The sequence below is a fragment of the Macrobrachium rosenbergii genome, chromosome 28 (assembly GCF_040412425.1).
Source record: "Macrobrachium rosenbergii isolate ZJJX-2024 chromosome 28, ASM4041242v1, whole genome shotgun sequence".
In the NCBI taxonomy this organism is placed as follows: Eukaryota; Metazoa; Arthropoda; class Malacostraca; order Decapoda; family Palaemonidae; genus Macrobrachium; species Macrobrachium rosenbergii.
The window spans coordinates 31,662,689-31,679,900 of record NC_089768.1 but is presented as its reverse complement, the minus strand read 5'-3'; the positions used below and the strand labels follow the sequence as shown (position 1 = coordinate 31,679,900).

Sequence of the window (17,212 nt, the reverse complement as noted above, 5' to 3'; positions counted from 1 at the left end):
AAGTGACCAGTAGATTCCATATATATATATATATATATATATATATATATATATATATATATATATATATATATTATATATATATATATAACTATATATCACTAACGTATGCAACAGTATTCTTTACTGTATCTTGTTCATGAAGTATTCATTATTTCGAATTATTCAGTTATCACTGGCTCTGAATTCTAACTTTATCATACTTTTTTATTCTGCCTTTCATGAATATTATTATTTTTTTGGGTGTGGGTTGTGGAGGGGGCGGGGATGCTTAGGAACTCGCTGGATTTGTTATCCTTTTAGAGTATGTATTTAGAAGTGGGCGAAAGAAAAAATCCTTTTCGACCAAAAAGCTTGAAATGGCTTTTTGGTAGTCTTTTTGGACCCGAGTTTGAGTTTTTTTTTTCTTTCTTTCTTTCTTGCTCCCCTGTGGGGATAGGATAGGGGTGTCGCTGTGCTGACAAAGGCAGGTCATTTGAACTTCGGTTCCCCATCAGGGCTCTCTTGTGTTCCCTATTTCCAAGAAGCTGTTCAAGTTTTTCTAGGTCTACGTCAGGAGGGAAATAAGTAACAGCGACAAAACGGTGAGGAGAGAAACGTTTAGATGTGGAGGAACTGTCAAAAGGAAAGATGGCATTTCAGACGAAGGTTTAAAGGTGTAAACAGGGTGTTTGAGTCTGTTGATAAAGTGATCCGCACTCATTTGCTTCTGAATGTGATGATATGGGTTCGTTGCCAATGATAGCCAATTTTTTTTATTTTATTTTTTTGTTTTACGAAATTAATTCCATTCGAAACACTTTAAGGTCAATGTGAATTTTTTTGCGAATATTGTTATAGGACATTTTTTCTATGGTTGAATCGGATGCAGTGTGAGAATGCCTAATCCACGTAGGACTAAGCAGTGTAATTAGCCTATAGTATCGGTAAAATTGTGCACGAAAAATATATATATATACGTTCCGGGTGTTATTATCATCATAATATGACTTTTCATCCTTCCGTAGGATGTTAGATATGGTGCACTGTAGGCATTGCTTACGGTTCTTTGCAGCGTCCCTTTGGCCCCTAGCTGCAGCCCCTTTCATTCCTTTTACTGTACCTCCATTCATATTTTCTTTCTTCCATCTTACTTTCAACCGTCTGTTAACAATTGATTAATAGTGCAACAGCGAGGTTTTCCACCTGTTATACCTTTCAAACCTTTTTACTCTCGATTTCCGTATCAGCGCTGAATGACCTCATAGGTCGCAGCACTTGGCCTTTGGCCTAAGTTCCATATTCGATTCTGTACCTTGACTACTCAGTCTTTTTTTATGAACGAAAAAACAGAAATGGGTCAGCCCATTAGGACGATATTTGTGCAGTTGAAACGCAGCAGAAGCTGGAGACTGTATTTTCGTGGCTAAGCTTTGTTCTCTTCTAAGAAAGGGAGAGGCGATAATAGATAAGCCGATCTAACAAATGGTGTTATGGCGTCTCGAGGCGTTCGTTCCCATGAGTCACGCTAAGAGATATCGACCAGATGTAGCCATGCCCAGACTTCCTGGCACCTGCCTTTCCATGGCTACCGCTGATTAGCAACTTTGCTACGACCAGCGTTTTCCAAGCTTTTATTGGGTGCCGCCCCCAAGGGGGATCCGACCCCCTCCTCCATCACACGCATGTTAACACATCTTGCCCTTAGAACAACTGTTAAATCAAAACAACTGATTATTATTATAAACGAGCATTACAAACAGTCATATGTAGGTCTATCTTTCAAAACCCAGTAAGCTATTTAAAGTAATAATACGGACGGGTGATCTTGTGCCCCATACCCACCTCATTTTTCCTCAACCCCTCTCCCCTACCTCTCCCCCTCCCCACTTCCCAACACCTCACCGAATGGTTCCGCTCGTGGTGCCGCTTTGCTACCCAAGCTTCTTGATACTGAAGAAATCGGTGGGGTTTTGGTTCTACTTTTATTATTGTTTATGTCTGATTTTTCTGTCAGAGATGAGATTTTAATGGGCTGTAGTTAGGGAATGAATAATTGGCAAAGAGCATTAGAATGAATTTTTGTACAATTTCTTTCTGTGTTTGTTAGTAGTGTAATCAATACCTGTTCTTGTATGTCGTAATATTTTCAAGAATGAGCTGGAATTAGGCAAGGAACAGTTGTAACCCAATCTCCAGAGGGAGGTAGTGCTGTCAGTGCACCTCACATGGTGCACTGTAGGCATCGTTCTTTCGGTCCTTAACTGTAACCCATTTCCTTTCTTGTACTGCAGCCCGTTCATATTGTATTTCTTCCATCTTACTTTCAGCTGTCTCGTAACAGTTGGTTGATAGTGCAACTGCGAGGTTTTCCTCCTGTTACACCTTAAAACCTTTTTACTCTCAGTTCCCCTTTCAGCGCTGAATGACCTCATAGGCCCCAGTGCTTGGCCTTTGGCCTAAATTTTACAGTCCATTCCAGTAGTTCCTCATTGGACGGGTTGGTATCGTTCTCGGCTAGCACTCTGCTGGGCCCGCGTTCGATTCTCCGACCGGCCAATGGAGAATTAGAGGAATTTATTTCTGGTGATAGAAATTAATTTCTCGTTATAATGTGGTTCGGATTCCATAATAAGCTTAAGGTCCCGTTGCTAGGTAACCAATTGGTTCTTAGCCACGTAAAATAAATCTAATCCTTCGGGCCAGCCGTAGGAGAGCTGTTAATCAGCTCAGTGGTCTGGTTAAACTAAGGTATACTTATAGTCCATTCCTATAGTCCAATCAGAAATTACTTGTTTTTTGTTTTATTAAAAAACATACATTTCATTTCATGGTAAATGGGTATTAAAATCAAAATTTTAAAGAACACACTAGACATTTTGTCACAGTTAGCTTACATAATGATCTAATTTGTAAATGTTTTGGCGCCAGGTCAAGACAGTACAGAAGAATGACCTCGATATTCCCTGGAACGTGACTGATGATAATTCTTAGAGATGTCGCATTTTAAGTTCCCGATCGATAGAGATAAGGATTTAATTCAGCGAGTAGAAATGTCTGGCTTTGGTTATTATTATTATTATTATTATTATTATTATTATTATTATTATTATTATTATTATTATTATTATTATTATTATTATGATGCCAGAAGTTCCTCTTTAAAGCAGGTTTCTTTGAATATAATAACTACCTTAGTGACATTCCTCTTTGAAGCAGGTTTTATTAAATACATATTAACTGCCTCATTGACAAACATTTTCCAGTCAGCAGCAGTGACCTCGTGACGTCACACCCTCTACAATAACCTTTCTTTATATAAATTAGAACCTTGAAGAACCTTAGCTGGTATCCACTATCGTGATGGAGTGGATACCGGCTGAGAAAGGTCCTTCAGATTCTAATTTATATAAAGAAGGGGGTTACTGTAGCGGGTGTGACGTCACGAGGTCGCTGCTGCTGATTGGAAAATTTTTGTCAATGAGGCAGTTAATATATTTAATAGAACCTGCTTAAAAGAGGAATGTCACTAATCCAGTTATTATATTCAAAGAAACATGCTTTAAAGAGGATCTTCTAGCATGATAATAATAATAATAATAATAATAATAATAATAATAATAATAATAATAATAATAACAATAATAACAACAACCAAAGCGATTATAAAGTGATAACAGCAACGAGAATGAAATCAGCAACCACAACACAAACAGCAACGGATATGTCTAATTTTACAAGTATCAAAAGAATAATGGAAAGAGAGGTAACAAGAATGTGAAATATTACACTAGTATGAAATTAATGCCACTGAGGCAGCAGCTATTATTAGTACTGTATATCATTAAAAGACGTAGCGCTCTCGGTATTATGGGACTAGAGTACGTGGTTACACGTTAATTATGTCTGTTAATTACTTAATTACGTTGTTGATGGAACATGCAACCACGTTCATTTGTTTATAAGTTCATGTAAGGCTGTTTTTTGTTCTTGCGTGTAAATTTCGGTAATTTTCAAGTATGCTTTTGAAAATTTGTAACCGTATCGTAGAACATATAACTGGCAAAATAATCGTTTATTGAGTTTCATGGAGAACCTTTTTGCAGTTTAGTAAAAATTGTTATATTCCACAGTGACTTTTTTTGTATTATTTGTAGATTACAAATAACCATATTTCATAGAGGACCTTTCTGTATTAAGCATGACAAAAATTTACATTTCATAGAGGACATTACGTAGGACAGCGAGCCTGTTGAATGTTATTGGGCACAAAGTACCGCCCTTTTGTTCCTGGGTTTTCATTATAGTTTTTATATTGTTTTGAAATATGCTACTTAAAGCTCTTTAGAAAAAGTAAAAGAAAGTAACAAAAAAGAAAGTAAAAGAACGTAACAATCTTTTTTAGTGATCGTGTTGTCGATTCTTTGAAAAGTTTCGTTTCCCCTCTTTTAAAAAGAACCGTTTAAAAAATATATAATCCGTTTTTCATGGTAGATTAACATAGATTTTCTTTTAAAAAACTGACGTAGGTGTTTGAATAGCTTTGGAGGAATATTTAATGCCATTACAACCCTTACTGTGCTCATCTAGTGAAGTCATACTTATCCGACTTTTTTTTTTTTTTTTTTTTCAGTTTGTATTTTTATACGGTCATGCTTGTTGTGCACACACACATGCACATAAACAAACACACACACACACGTACATATCTATAATAATAAAATCCGAGAGGTTCTGATCTTGTTTGTCCTCCCTCGGGTGAAAGTGGGAGAGACATGACACAGCCACCCACCCCCTGTAAACCGGTTTGTCCGCCCCTGGTGTTGGCGTGGATAGGTAGGGGAACTGGATGGTAGGGGAGACACCCACCCTCCTCCTGCAAACCTGTTTGTCCTCCCCGGATGGGGACGGGTTAGATATGGGATCGAGAAGGTAGGAGAAACAGCAGCCCCGGATTCCAGCGCGACAGCAAGCAAGCATATATATATATATATATATATATATATATATATATATATATATATATATATATATATATATATATATATATATATATATATATATATATATATATATATATATATATATATATATATATATATATATATATATATATATATATATATATATATATATAAATTACTATATGTATGTATGTATGTATTTATGTATGTATGTGCGTGCAAGTGTGTAAAATGCGCGCATGTGTGCATTCTCTTCCATGCTAATATCAATAGTCCCAGTAATAGCCAGTCGTTCTCGCCAACAAAACAAATTTTATTGCATGCAGTTGTCCCTTGCATTAATCGGGAAACGTAGGTATAATTGTATTGAGAAATGTTGGACAAATATTAATGTCTGGCTGATTCAGAGTCCTTTCGTCTTTGAAGCGATATTGCACGTCTCTGTAGGTTCAAGTTATTGCAGGTTTAAAAAAAATGCGCACCTCAGCGTTACATGAATAAGTGAACTCGATCAAGATAAGTGTTGATGGCACGTCCTTACCAAAAAGTAAGCATTATTATTATTGATTATTTTGGTCTAAAATAAAGGTTCCGAGAGTTTTTAAGGATTTATTATATGAATGAAGTGCACATATACGATTCACTTTGAGGACTCAAATGCTCTAAAAATAAAGGAAAAAAATAATTTCCTTTAATTTTTTTTTCTCGTAGGCTTGGGTTTTCATGATTCGCTTTAAAAATGGCGACTATAAACGTTTTATAGGTGACGACAGAGTTGTGATTGGAAACACTTGAAGTTGAGAGTCCTTTTATTGTGCAAATTTTTAATAATTTATTTTTGAGATGAGGTTGCGAGCTTCATACCTTTGGCTGCACAAAGGGCCTGAATTGTTAACATTCACTTACGGATGGATAATCAGTAATAATTCCTTAAATTATTATTTTTTTAGTTGTTAGGTTAAGATGATGCGTTTAAGGTTTACGTTCTCCTTTTGGTAAAGTTTAAGGGCTTCAGCTGACCATCTTTTCCATTTGTCATTGTTGTAGGCTAAATCTCCTCCGTGCATACTGTTGTGTTAGTCAGTGTTCAGTTTTTCTTAGTTCAGAAGTCAGTTGTCACTCTTGTTTTTAATAGCTCCAAACTCCGTAATTTACATTGTGAATAATGATAACCTCAAGGATTTGAGTGGATTGTAAACCACTTTTTTCTTTATTGGGTAAAGTCACCAAACAACTTATAGTTTGCCTCATGTTAAATCCTTCAACCTACTGTCCTCTCTAATAAAAGTCATCTGCTTTTTTCTTTTTGTTCGACACCAGAATTCACTTTGGGTGTCTCACTGAGGTCCTAAAATCACCCCTCAGGGTTGCCATTAATTTTCCCATTTAGAGAGAGAGAGAGAGAGAGAGAGAGAGAGAGAGAGAGAGAGATGGGAGGGGATTGTGTTTGGTGATAATGCTGCGCCCCCCCCCCCACCTTTTTGCCGAAGGAAAAATGAATACTGACATTCCATTATAGAACTCCACCCCCCTTCCCCCTCCCTCCGCCCCAGCACCCACCTAGTTACCAAACTTCTGCGACCGAGCCAACTTATTGATCAGACTTATATACCAAAACTGATATTTCGGAATGAACGAACAAATTTTAGAAAATTAGACAGTGCCATACAAAATGAGTGAAATTGTTTGTTATTGAAGCAAGAAACACGTGAAAATCTCGCGTAGTAATTTTAAAGTTTGCAACAAAGACAGTTTCCAAATCGCAGGAATTCGATCGTATAAGTTATAAAAGCGTAAGAATTTCACTCATTTTTCCTTATGTTGGAAAGAATGTCTTTAATATTATAAAAGTGCTTCGAAGTTATTTCTCGTTATCCACTGCATCTGTACGCATTTGTTTTCGTGTGTGTGTGTGTATGTATGTACGTTTGTGTGTGTATGTGTTTTGGAAAGACAAAAAACCGTGATCGGGTAGAATTACTGCACTAATTATAGTCCACTAATTATAAATCTTCAGAATTACTCAGCGGTGGCTTGAATCAACGCAGCATTAATGATGTCTGTGGAATTACTTGCCACACTCATGAGCGCTGTAGTCTTCGGATATAAAATGTTTGTAAAAAGAATGAAATGTTCAGTGAGATCGATAATTTTGCTTACTGACGTCGCAACGCCAATGGTCATCGACCCGTAGACCTTTAGATTAACCTGAACCTAATAGCTCCCATCTCCCTCCAGCCTCGTTAAATGAAAAAAATAACTTGTTCTCCACACCCGTAGTCCTTGAAATAGTGTTCCTTAAGGAGCCATAGATGGTAGATATAGGACCAGCTGTGTATTTTCGGCGAGTTTCACTGACTTTGGTCATTTAGGCCACCTTCGCTTGACTTGGAACTCTAACGTCATCGGAATGGGGAACGTTTATACGGTTTTACTAAAGTAAGGATTCTTTTATAGAGAAATCAGTACTGTAGTAAAGAATGGGTCCTCAGGCAAGCGAAGGTTATTCACCCTTTGTCTCACCCGTCGAGAGTTTTTTTTCTTTACGCTTTTTTTTTCTTGCCCTACGCCCTGGAAACAGCGCAACAAGGGAAGGTGTGTCTTCAGGCAAGAAGCTTTCTCCCAACCTATTCGTCGACTGCAAATATAAATTTTAGATATATATATATATATATATATATATATATATATATATATATATATATATATATATATATATATATATATTATATATATCATATATATATATATATATATATATATATATATATATATATATATATATATATATATATATATATAATATATATATATATTATATATATGTGTGTGAATTCTCGTCATTTAGACACGCGTGACTTTTTCTATATTCACAGGTATTAAGCCACACATGTCGTTTATATATAGATATGCGCGCGTGCGTGTGAGTATGTTTAAGTGACTTTACATTGGTGGAAGGAAACACTTTACGTAAATGTGTGGCTAACTTACACGTAACCATATCTTAAGAAGATGTTGAGGCAACTTTAAATTACGTTGGAATTAACGAGATATGAAGGAAAAGCATCAGGCAGATTAAAACACTGAAGATAAGAGAATTAGGCTATAGTACTATTCGCACGTAAATTGCTAATTGCAGAACACCCCCGTAGGCGGGGTAGAGGCGTTAGTGCAACTCATGCAGTGCACCGTAGGTATTACTTCAGGTTCTTTGTAGCGTCCTTTCGGCCCCTAGCTGCAACCCTCTCATTCCTTTTACTGTGCCTCCGTTCGTATTTACTTTCTTCCACCTTACTTTCCACCCTCTCATAACAATTGATTCATGGTGCAACAGCGAGATTTTCCTCCTGTTACACCTTTCAAACCTTTCTACTGCCAATTTCCATTTCAGAGCTGAATGGCCTCACAGGCCCCAGCGGTTGGCCTTTGGCCTGAATTCTAAATTCTGTTCAGTTCTAGCTGGTGAACACGAAATGTAGGTGAACACGAAAACTGATACATTCATAAGAAACTGAGAAATTTAGACCAGAAAACCTACATCTGAATTAGAAAGATAATGATTTTCCTGTCAGTAAGGGTTCACAGTCATTTTCGAGATCCCCTGTTGGAAGAAATGGCCCATTTCATTAGAGTTATATTGGAGGGGAGCTTGAATTAATCGATGGGAAAAGTTGCGTACAGAGGAGAGGCCTGACTTCTCTGGATATTTTGTATTCATTATCAACAACAGCCATTTTGCCAAGAGATTGTCAGGTCAGTTTGACTTTTGAAAATCGTGAGTCCCCGGCCTGTTGGGAAGTTTGTTAATAAGGGATCATAAAACATCTTTAGTTATTATTATTATTATTATTATTATTATTATTATTATTATTATTATTATTATTATTATTATTATGAAAATGATATTTACTAATGTTTAAGTCAAAAAGTATTATGCATTTTTAGGCGAACAGTTTCACTTTGAATATTTACAATAAGACTGTTTTATATTAGTACACATTTTGGCAACCTCCACTAATTAAGAAGACTTAGAAGTATGTTGTTTTATTCAACACCATATGAAGTATTTCAGTATGGTGAAGAAGATTGGCAATATGTAATTAATTTGATTGTATTTGCTTTTTCTGAGATAAGTAACATCATTAGTAAACCTTATAATCAGGTATGTTCTGTTTCCCGGATTTCTTATATATACTGTTGGACTAACATTGAAAGTATTATATATTGTGTACATGATTACAGTTTCTTCAGTAAATTTAAACCCATAATAAATTATAATAACTTGCATTTGTCTCTGATATTCAGTACAGTTTTGAAAATTGAAATCTCTCTATACTTTTTTGTTTTAAATCATTGATATTTATCCAACTTTAAAATTTGGTGTCTGTAAAGAAAGTATTTGAATTATCATCCGTGCTGAATTGAATAATTTTAAAACCTTCGTTCCTTACGGCTAATGTCGCATAAGTATAAAATATCTTTCAGGCAGTTTGCGCATTATATAGAAAATATTTCCCAATCCTTTTACTGCTGTCCTGAAAAAGTCAAACAGGAGAAGCATGTGATGGAATTTCCATGTCAGGTGATCAGAGAGAGAGAGAGAGAGAGAGAGAGAGAGAGAGAGAGAGAGAGAGAGAGAGAGAGAGAGAGAGAGAGAGGCGTATACTGTATATTGTCGCAAAATGCTGCCTAGGAATTTCGTTTCCTTCGCTTCCTTGGCTTACAATTATGCTTTTTTTTTTTTTTTTTTTTTTTTTTTTTTAAGGAAACTCCATATAAAACTTTGCTGTCATAAAATAAATCATAACGGTGGCTTTTTTTTTTTAGAATTGTAACGAAGGAGCGATAGCTTACTAGTTGAGACTACTAAATATTTATATATTTCATTTCAGCTGTAAATTATTTCCATTTATCGTCCAGCGAATCTGTTCAAATTTCCTCCACACAAAGTTATTTATGTGAACTTGGATTCAGAAAACTTCCCATAACTTTTTTTTTTTTATATTCCACGACCTAACACCATAAGATGATGCGCCTTATTCCAATATAATAATTTTCTTTTAACCTTTACAGTCTTAAAAAAATCTTACTTTGATATGATATTTTTCTTTTAACCTTTAGACTTAAAAAAAATATTGCAAACTCATTAACTTTTATTCTCCCATCGTCAAAAGGGTGTCGGTCTGTTTTTATATTTTCCCCTTCCCAGGCTTTCAGATGTGATGAATTATGAATCTTTGGATGTTCCGACACAAAGGAAAAAATGAACTTTATTCCTTCCTCCGAGGTGGCATATTTCTATCTTTCCGACTTTTTGAGTCAGAAAATTGGTTTCCTTTTTTTCTGAACGGTATCGGTGAACAAGCATAAATGTATACCATGTATATATATATACATGGTGTATATTATATACATATATGTTGTTTTGTATGTGTCATAATATACACATATAAGATCACGTTGTGTACACATCCACATACTAAACACCCGTGTGATTAATATGAAGAGAGAGAGAGAGAGAGAGAGAGAGAGAGAGAGAGAGAGAGAGAGAGAGAGAGAGAGAGAGAGAGAGAGTTATTCATATTGTGTGGTTGGATGAGCACATGTTGTACAGCATATAGTAGAATATGAATAAGTGTTTCATGGGCCTCAAGAATGTTGGGCTGACATTACGTACAGTGGAACGCCTATATTAATTAAGGCCACACTTGTGCCCGGAGATTTTGTAGTGACATGTGTACTGGAAGGCCTTTCATTAAGGTCACACTTGTTTCCAACACCAAAAGTGTTTTTGCAAAACACACATTTGCTGTCGTGAAGTGTGAAAGTCTTTCGATAACGTTCCAAGATGTAAGTTAACATGGTTCTCTTTTTATCTTTTGCTATTTCGATAAAGAAGCAAGAAAAGAAGAGTTGAGAGCAAAAGAAAATGCGAGGAGTGGCCTCATTTACATCTGTATATTTGTCTCAGTGTGAATTGCCGTCTGTAATATCCTGGCCATAGATCTCCATTCGTTTTCATGCATGCGAGTGCTATTAAGAGGCGTGTCGGCATGTCAGGTGGATTACTGTATACATAATTTGGGCGTGACCATTTATGTAACACAACACAAGCAAAATAAGAGAGGGAGTGGGATGGTACTTCGTTGGCTTGTCGTTACACACTCTTTATTTGTTTTGTAATCTCTACAAGTTCTAAATGCAAAGAAGATTAGCTTGATTTACTTTAATGGATTTCAGTGCCGTAACTGTATTCGTGTTACCCCGATGCTTTGTTGGACCGTATTGCTGATTTCATTCGATGGGTTGGCAAAATTTTAGCATATCATCTGCAATGTGGATTAAATTTCGGTTTTGAAAAATATATTTTTGAGGGGTAACTGACAACACGGGTTGCTGATCTTCATGATATATTTATTGCTTTTCTTTTATTTGGATGTAAAGTAATATCACTCTCCAAATAGGAATAAAACAGTTAGAAATACTTTCTTTGTCATCAATCACTCTTTATCAGGACTTATAAATAACTTTTCTTTCATACACGGAACTTTGTGAGCATGAGAAGGTGTTTAGATGTATGCAGTTGTTTACACATGTGTATAGATATATATATTAGCCTGTCACAAATAACTTCCTTAGATTGCCTACAATTTAAGGAAAAAATATATTTTTTTAGTGTTAAAATGGTTGACAGAGGCACCTTTGACTTCTTTGAACATTTCGTAGGTGTATATTAATCTAAAGTACAAAGCGCTGTGCGGGAGGTCTCGATGGAAGAGTGAAAGTTTTGGGCTAATTGAGGGTAAAGGAAACGAGATATATATTACGTCATGAACAACAGAAGAATTGAAGTGTGAACGGAGAGGAGAAAGTTAGTAAAAAAAAGGGAAAAATTAAGGTATAGTAAGGCCTCGAAGTATTTTTAGGAATGTCGAAAAAGATGGAAGAACAAATGCGCATTGTATACAGGAACTTCCTTTACTGTAGTCTTTAAATGAAATAAAATGTGATAGTTTATATTGACTCATAGTTTTTCTCTTACATAGTAACTGTGATCCATGCATACTTCACATCGCATTTCTCGCGTGTTTGTTTTTCATATCCTCGAGGCTAGGCGAGTACGGTATTCACCAGAAACAGTGATAAACAAAGAAATAGTGTAATGAACAAAGAAACAGTGTGACTCCAGAACAATATGCAGACAGGGGAACAGTATGCAGATGTAGGAGACGAAAGTCATTGACATATTGGATCGGTCGTCCCATCAGAAAATATCGGGCGGTGACCAACGGCTCCTCTGAGGCCATTCCAGTATTAACCTAAGCCAGGCCATTGGTAATCTTCCTCCGGCATATGGCGAATGCTGGAAGAATTCTGGAAATGGACCAAGGGTCTGTTGCTGGAATTCCAGCCTCGACGAAAACAAAGACAGTATGCGACAGAATGACAGAAATGCCACGCTGTTGGCCCAGCGTTCGACTCTCCTACCGGCTAATGAACAGTTAGAGGAATTTATTTCTGGTGACAGAAATTCATTTCTCGTCATAATGTGGTTCGGATCCCACAATAAGCTGTCGGTCCCGTTGCTAGGTAACCAGTTGGTTCTTAGCCACGTAAAATAAATCTAATCCTTCGGGCCAGCCCTAGGAGAGCTGTTAATCAGCTCAGTGGTTTGGTTAAACTAAGATATCCTTAACTTTGACAGAAATGCCGTATAAATGGATGCAGTAAAGGACTCATTTTTGTTAAAGTAGTATGAAGGTCAACACCTGGGCAACACCTGTTTAATAATATTTAATTTTTAGCAGGTGAGTCATACATCTGCATCTATGAATGCCCATGCAATGCCAGCTCTGTATGCAGGGCTCAGGGAGTCATTTGAATTCGTTCCTCCGCTTTGTTTGTGGATAGTCCATATTTCCAGGTTCTTTTCAAGCGTGACATTTTTCACGCACATGCTTGGAAAGACTTTTTAATCTCCTATTTTAAATACTGGGATTTAATATCGTTTAGCTCTTATTTTTACCCCTTGTTTGAAAGAGGAAGATATATATCATTCTTCTCCTTTTCTCTGCATTTATTTGAATAATTCTTTTTTCAGTATCTCTTCGACCGACTTCGAGTTACTGAACTTAAAAAAAAAAATTTTTTAATTTTTTTTTATTATTTTTGTACTTCTTAAAAGTCGGATCATGAACGAGGTTGTTACGTACCCTACCCTCCCCGTCTCTCTCTCTCTCTATCTCTCTCTCTCTCATATATATATATATATATATATATATATATATATATATATATATATATATGTGTATATATATGTATGTATGTATATTTATCTATGTATGTATGTATATTTATCTACTGTATATGCATACTTACATACATATAGAAATACAGTCCTCCTACAGAGAAGAAGTAGATCGCAGACGAACCTGCTGTGAGTTTTGCCGATCTTAATCGGAACATCCTCATCCCTGCGAACCACATGACCGTACCACCTCATCCTACTTTCCCTGGCTTTATCTATTATGTTACAAACACCCTTCCCTTTGATGATTTGTCCGCTCTCAGTTGTTTCCAGCAGTGATACTCAAGGGATCCAGCCTCGCATTCTCATCCCTCTTCTTTCCTGGGCTCACTCCTCTTTTTTGCGTATTGCCCGAGTATCTGCACCATGCAGCCGCACTTGTCTGGTTACTGATTTGTTGACCTTGATCCTATGTCTCACCGGGATCTTCTTGTCAAGGATCGCCCGTGGGACTTGTCTCCGTGTAGCCTGAGCTGCTTAAGCCTCCGCACGCGCACACCATATAAAAGCCTATATATATATATATATATATATATATATATATATATATATATATATATATATATATATATATATATATATATATAAAAAGAAGAATATATATATATATATATAGGCTTTTTTATAAATAATATATATACATGTATAGGCTTTTATAATTATATATATGCATATACATATGCATGCATACATACTTACACACATACACACATATATATATATATATATATATATATATATATATTTTATATACATTACACAAACATACATATGCATTGACGCATGGGTTACCACACGCACAGCCATATTGACATGAAAGGGAGTGGAGCGTGTGAAAAGTCATATTAGAGATCACAGACTATTACGGTTTCCAAAAACACCGAGTTCAATTACTGTAATGAAATGAAAACACGTTTCGGCCGTTCATATATATATAATGCCATTAAACATTCCCCGATTTATTCGCTCATCATTTTGGGGCGATGGTTTCAAATCTGTAACACAATAAGGGTATTCAAATATTCAAAAGTTCGGCGCGACGGAAATAGGGAATCAAAATGGGTTGTTTTTGTTATTCTTTTTATTGGTATTTCCATTTGCGTTGGTCACATGCAGAACTATTTTTATGGAAATTCTTCGCTTTCAGAGGATGGGAGGTAGGTTCATTGATATAGGTATGCATGGTTCATTGATACATATATAGATAGATAGCATGGTATAGCTATACATTGATTCATAGGCTATATATACATACATACATACACAAAACAGACACGTATATATATATATATATATATATATATATATATATATATATATATATATATATATATATATATATATATATATATATATATATATATATATATATATATATATGTATATAGAGTATATAGAGAGAGAGAGAGAGAGAGAGAGAGAGAGAGAGAGAGAGAGAGAGAGAGTAAAGAATAACTTCTCCTTTACTTCTGAAATATCGTTAGGATGTTTATCAAGTTAGCAAGGGCGTCTGGTTCCATTTCGACACCATTTCTGAATTTCCATCTTTCACTGACGTATTTACTTCTTAAGTTTTGCTAATGCAAGTTCCGTTAACAGTCTTGTACAAGGATTAGTGCTAATACATTCCCCTCCCCCCCCTTCCCCCTCTCACTGAAGTTGGATGGTTATTTCTTGATAAGTGATAAATGTGTGAGTTAGGTTGCCGATTGAATAAAGCATCTCTGAATATGTCTGTCTCTTGTGTCTTAACTAATAGGAGGACAAAATATGTCAGTTTTTTCCCATTAAGTAGAAGCAGATACTGTAAATCTTTGCAATATTACTATGGAGCGATAAGCGTAAAATCACAAGGACATTTATGTTTTTATATATATATATATATATATATATATATATATATATATATATATATATATATATTTATTTATATATATATATTATATATATATATATATATATATATATATATAAATCTAATAAAAGGAACCCATAACACGCCAAAAGGTAGAAAGTTAATACTATATATTTCGGAAAACAGTTCTCCGAAATATATAGCATTAACTTTCTACCTCTGGCGTTTTTATGGCTCCTTTTATAGACAGAACTCTGTTTTATCAGAAAATATTTCAGTCATATATATATATATATATATATATATATATATATATATATATATATATATATATATATATATGTTTATAAATATATATATATATATATATATATATATATATGTGTATATATATACATGTTTATAAATATGTCTATATATATATATGTATATATTTACTTATTTATTTATATATACACACGTACGTACATACATACAATTTCGTCTGATTGCGCTCAATACAACGTATATATTAAGTTCAAAGAACATGTACGCGCATTATTTCTCCTTAGTTAATGATAAAATAATGTTTTACGTTTCATACCTTACCAAGATCACGTCTTATTTGCCTAGAAAGTCTGTACCCTTATAATCTTTCCCTGCGTATTAAGAGCAGGTGAATATGACATGACCAGGAGAGCTGTCATGTCAACAATGCCTGTCGGCGTTACTACTGTCGCCAGGTTGCCATGGTTACGAGACCGCCATGACACAGAAGCCTTCTCCTCATTTGCTTTAACTGAAGACTTTAAATCCTCGGCCATTGTACAGAAATCCGATCTGAAGATGTAGGATTACCTTGGCAAGCAGAATTATAATAAAAAAAAATCCAGAAAGGGTTTTGCGATGTCCTTCATAAAAATGCCTGCTACAAGTTGTCATTAGCTGTGTCCGTTCGTTGCAGTATTGGGCAAGTTGTTGGAAATTTGTCTTTCGTTTGGAGTCACAAGCAATTTGTTAGTCATTATCTCGCTGTCAACGCAACTCGGACCAAATGCCTCAAATTCTATCGTAATAGGATCGTAATCGCTCTGACTCGACGAGGCTAATGAAAACTTCCGAATTCGTTCGTTAATTTGCGAATGTGATGACGGTCTCATGCGTTCGTGATGATAGTCACATTTATTCGTGATGATGGTCATCTTTGTTAATGATGATGGTCTCATATGTTCGTGATGGTCACATTTATTAGTGACGATGTTTTCATTCACTCGTGATGAAGGTCACATTGATAGGTCTCGTAGATTAGTGATGATGTCGTTATTCATTCGTGATGAATGGCCACGTTTATTTGTGATGATGGTCTCATTCATTTGTGGTGAATGGCCAAGTTTATTTGTGATGATGGTCTCATTCATTTGTGGTGAATGGCCACGTTTATTTGTGATGATGGTCTCATTCATTTGTGGTGAATGGCCACGTTTATTTGTTATGATGATGGTCTCATTCATTTGTGGTGAATGGCCACGTTTATTTGTGATGATGGTTTCATTCATTCGTGATAATGGTCTCATTTATTAGTGATAATGGTCTCATTTATTAGTGATGATGGTGTTATTCATTCGTGATGAATGGCCACATTTATTTGTGGTGATGGTCTCATTCATTTGTGACAATGGTCACACTTATACGTGGTAATGGTCTCATTTATTAGTGACAGTGGTCACACTTATACGTGGTAATGGTCTCATTTATTAGTGATGATGGTCATATTTGTTGATGATGATGATCATCTCATTTATTCATGATGGTGGACTCATTCGTGGTAATGGTCTCACACACACACACACACACACACACACACACACACACACATATATATATATATATATATATATATATATATATATATATATATATATATATATACATATAAACATATAAACTACTTTGAAACTTATAAAAGTATGGTATATTTTGTAATTTAACCGATTTTCTCTGATCAATTATATTATCCATCAGAACATTTACTGTGTCAAGTTCTCGGCTTTTTCTTGATGTAAAAATAAATAAAAGAATTCCCATTACAATCAGTAAAAAAAGATAAAAAAAGAGAAATGTGAAATA

General features: G+C 35.2%; 1 protein-coding gene across 5 annotated transcripts in view; it reads left to right on the top strand.

Annotated features, from left to right (window-relative positions):
* LOC136854203 (uncharacterized) overlaps positions 1-17,212 on the top strand; it is a 471,644-nt gene that overhangs the window by 6,694 nt on the left and 447,738 nt on the right. The gene's annotated exons all lie outside the window — the stretch shown is intronic.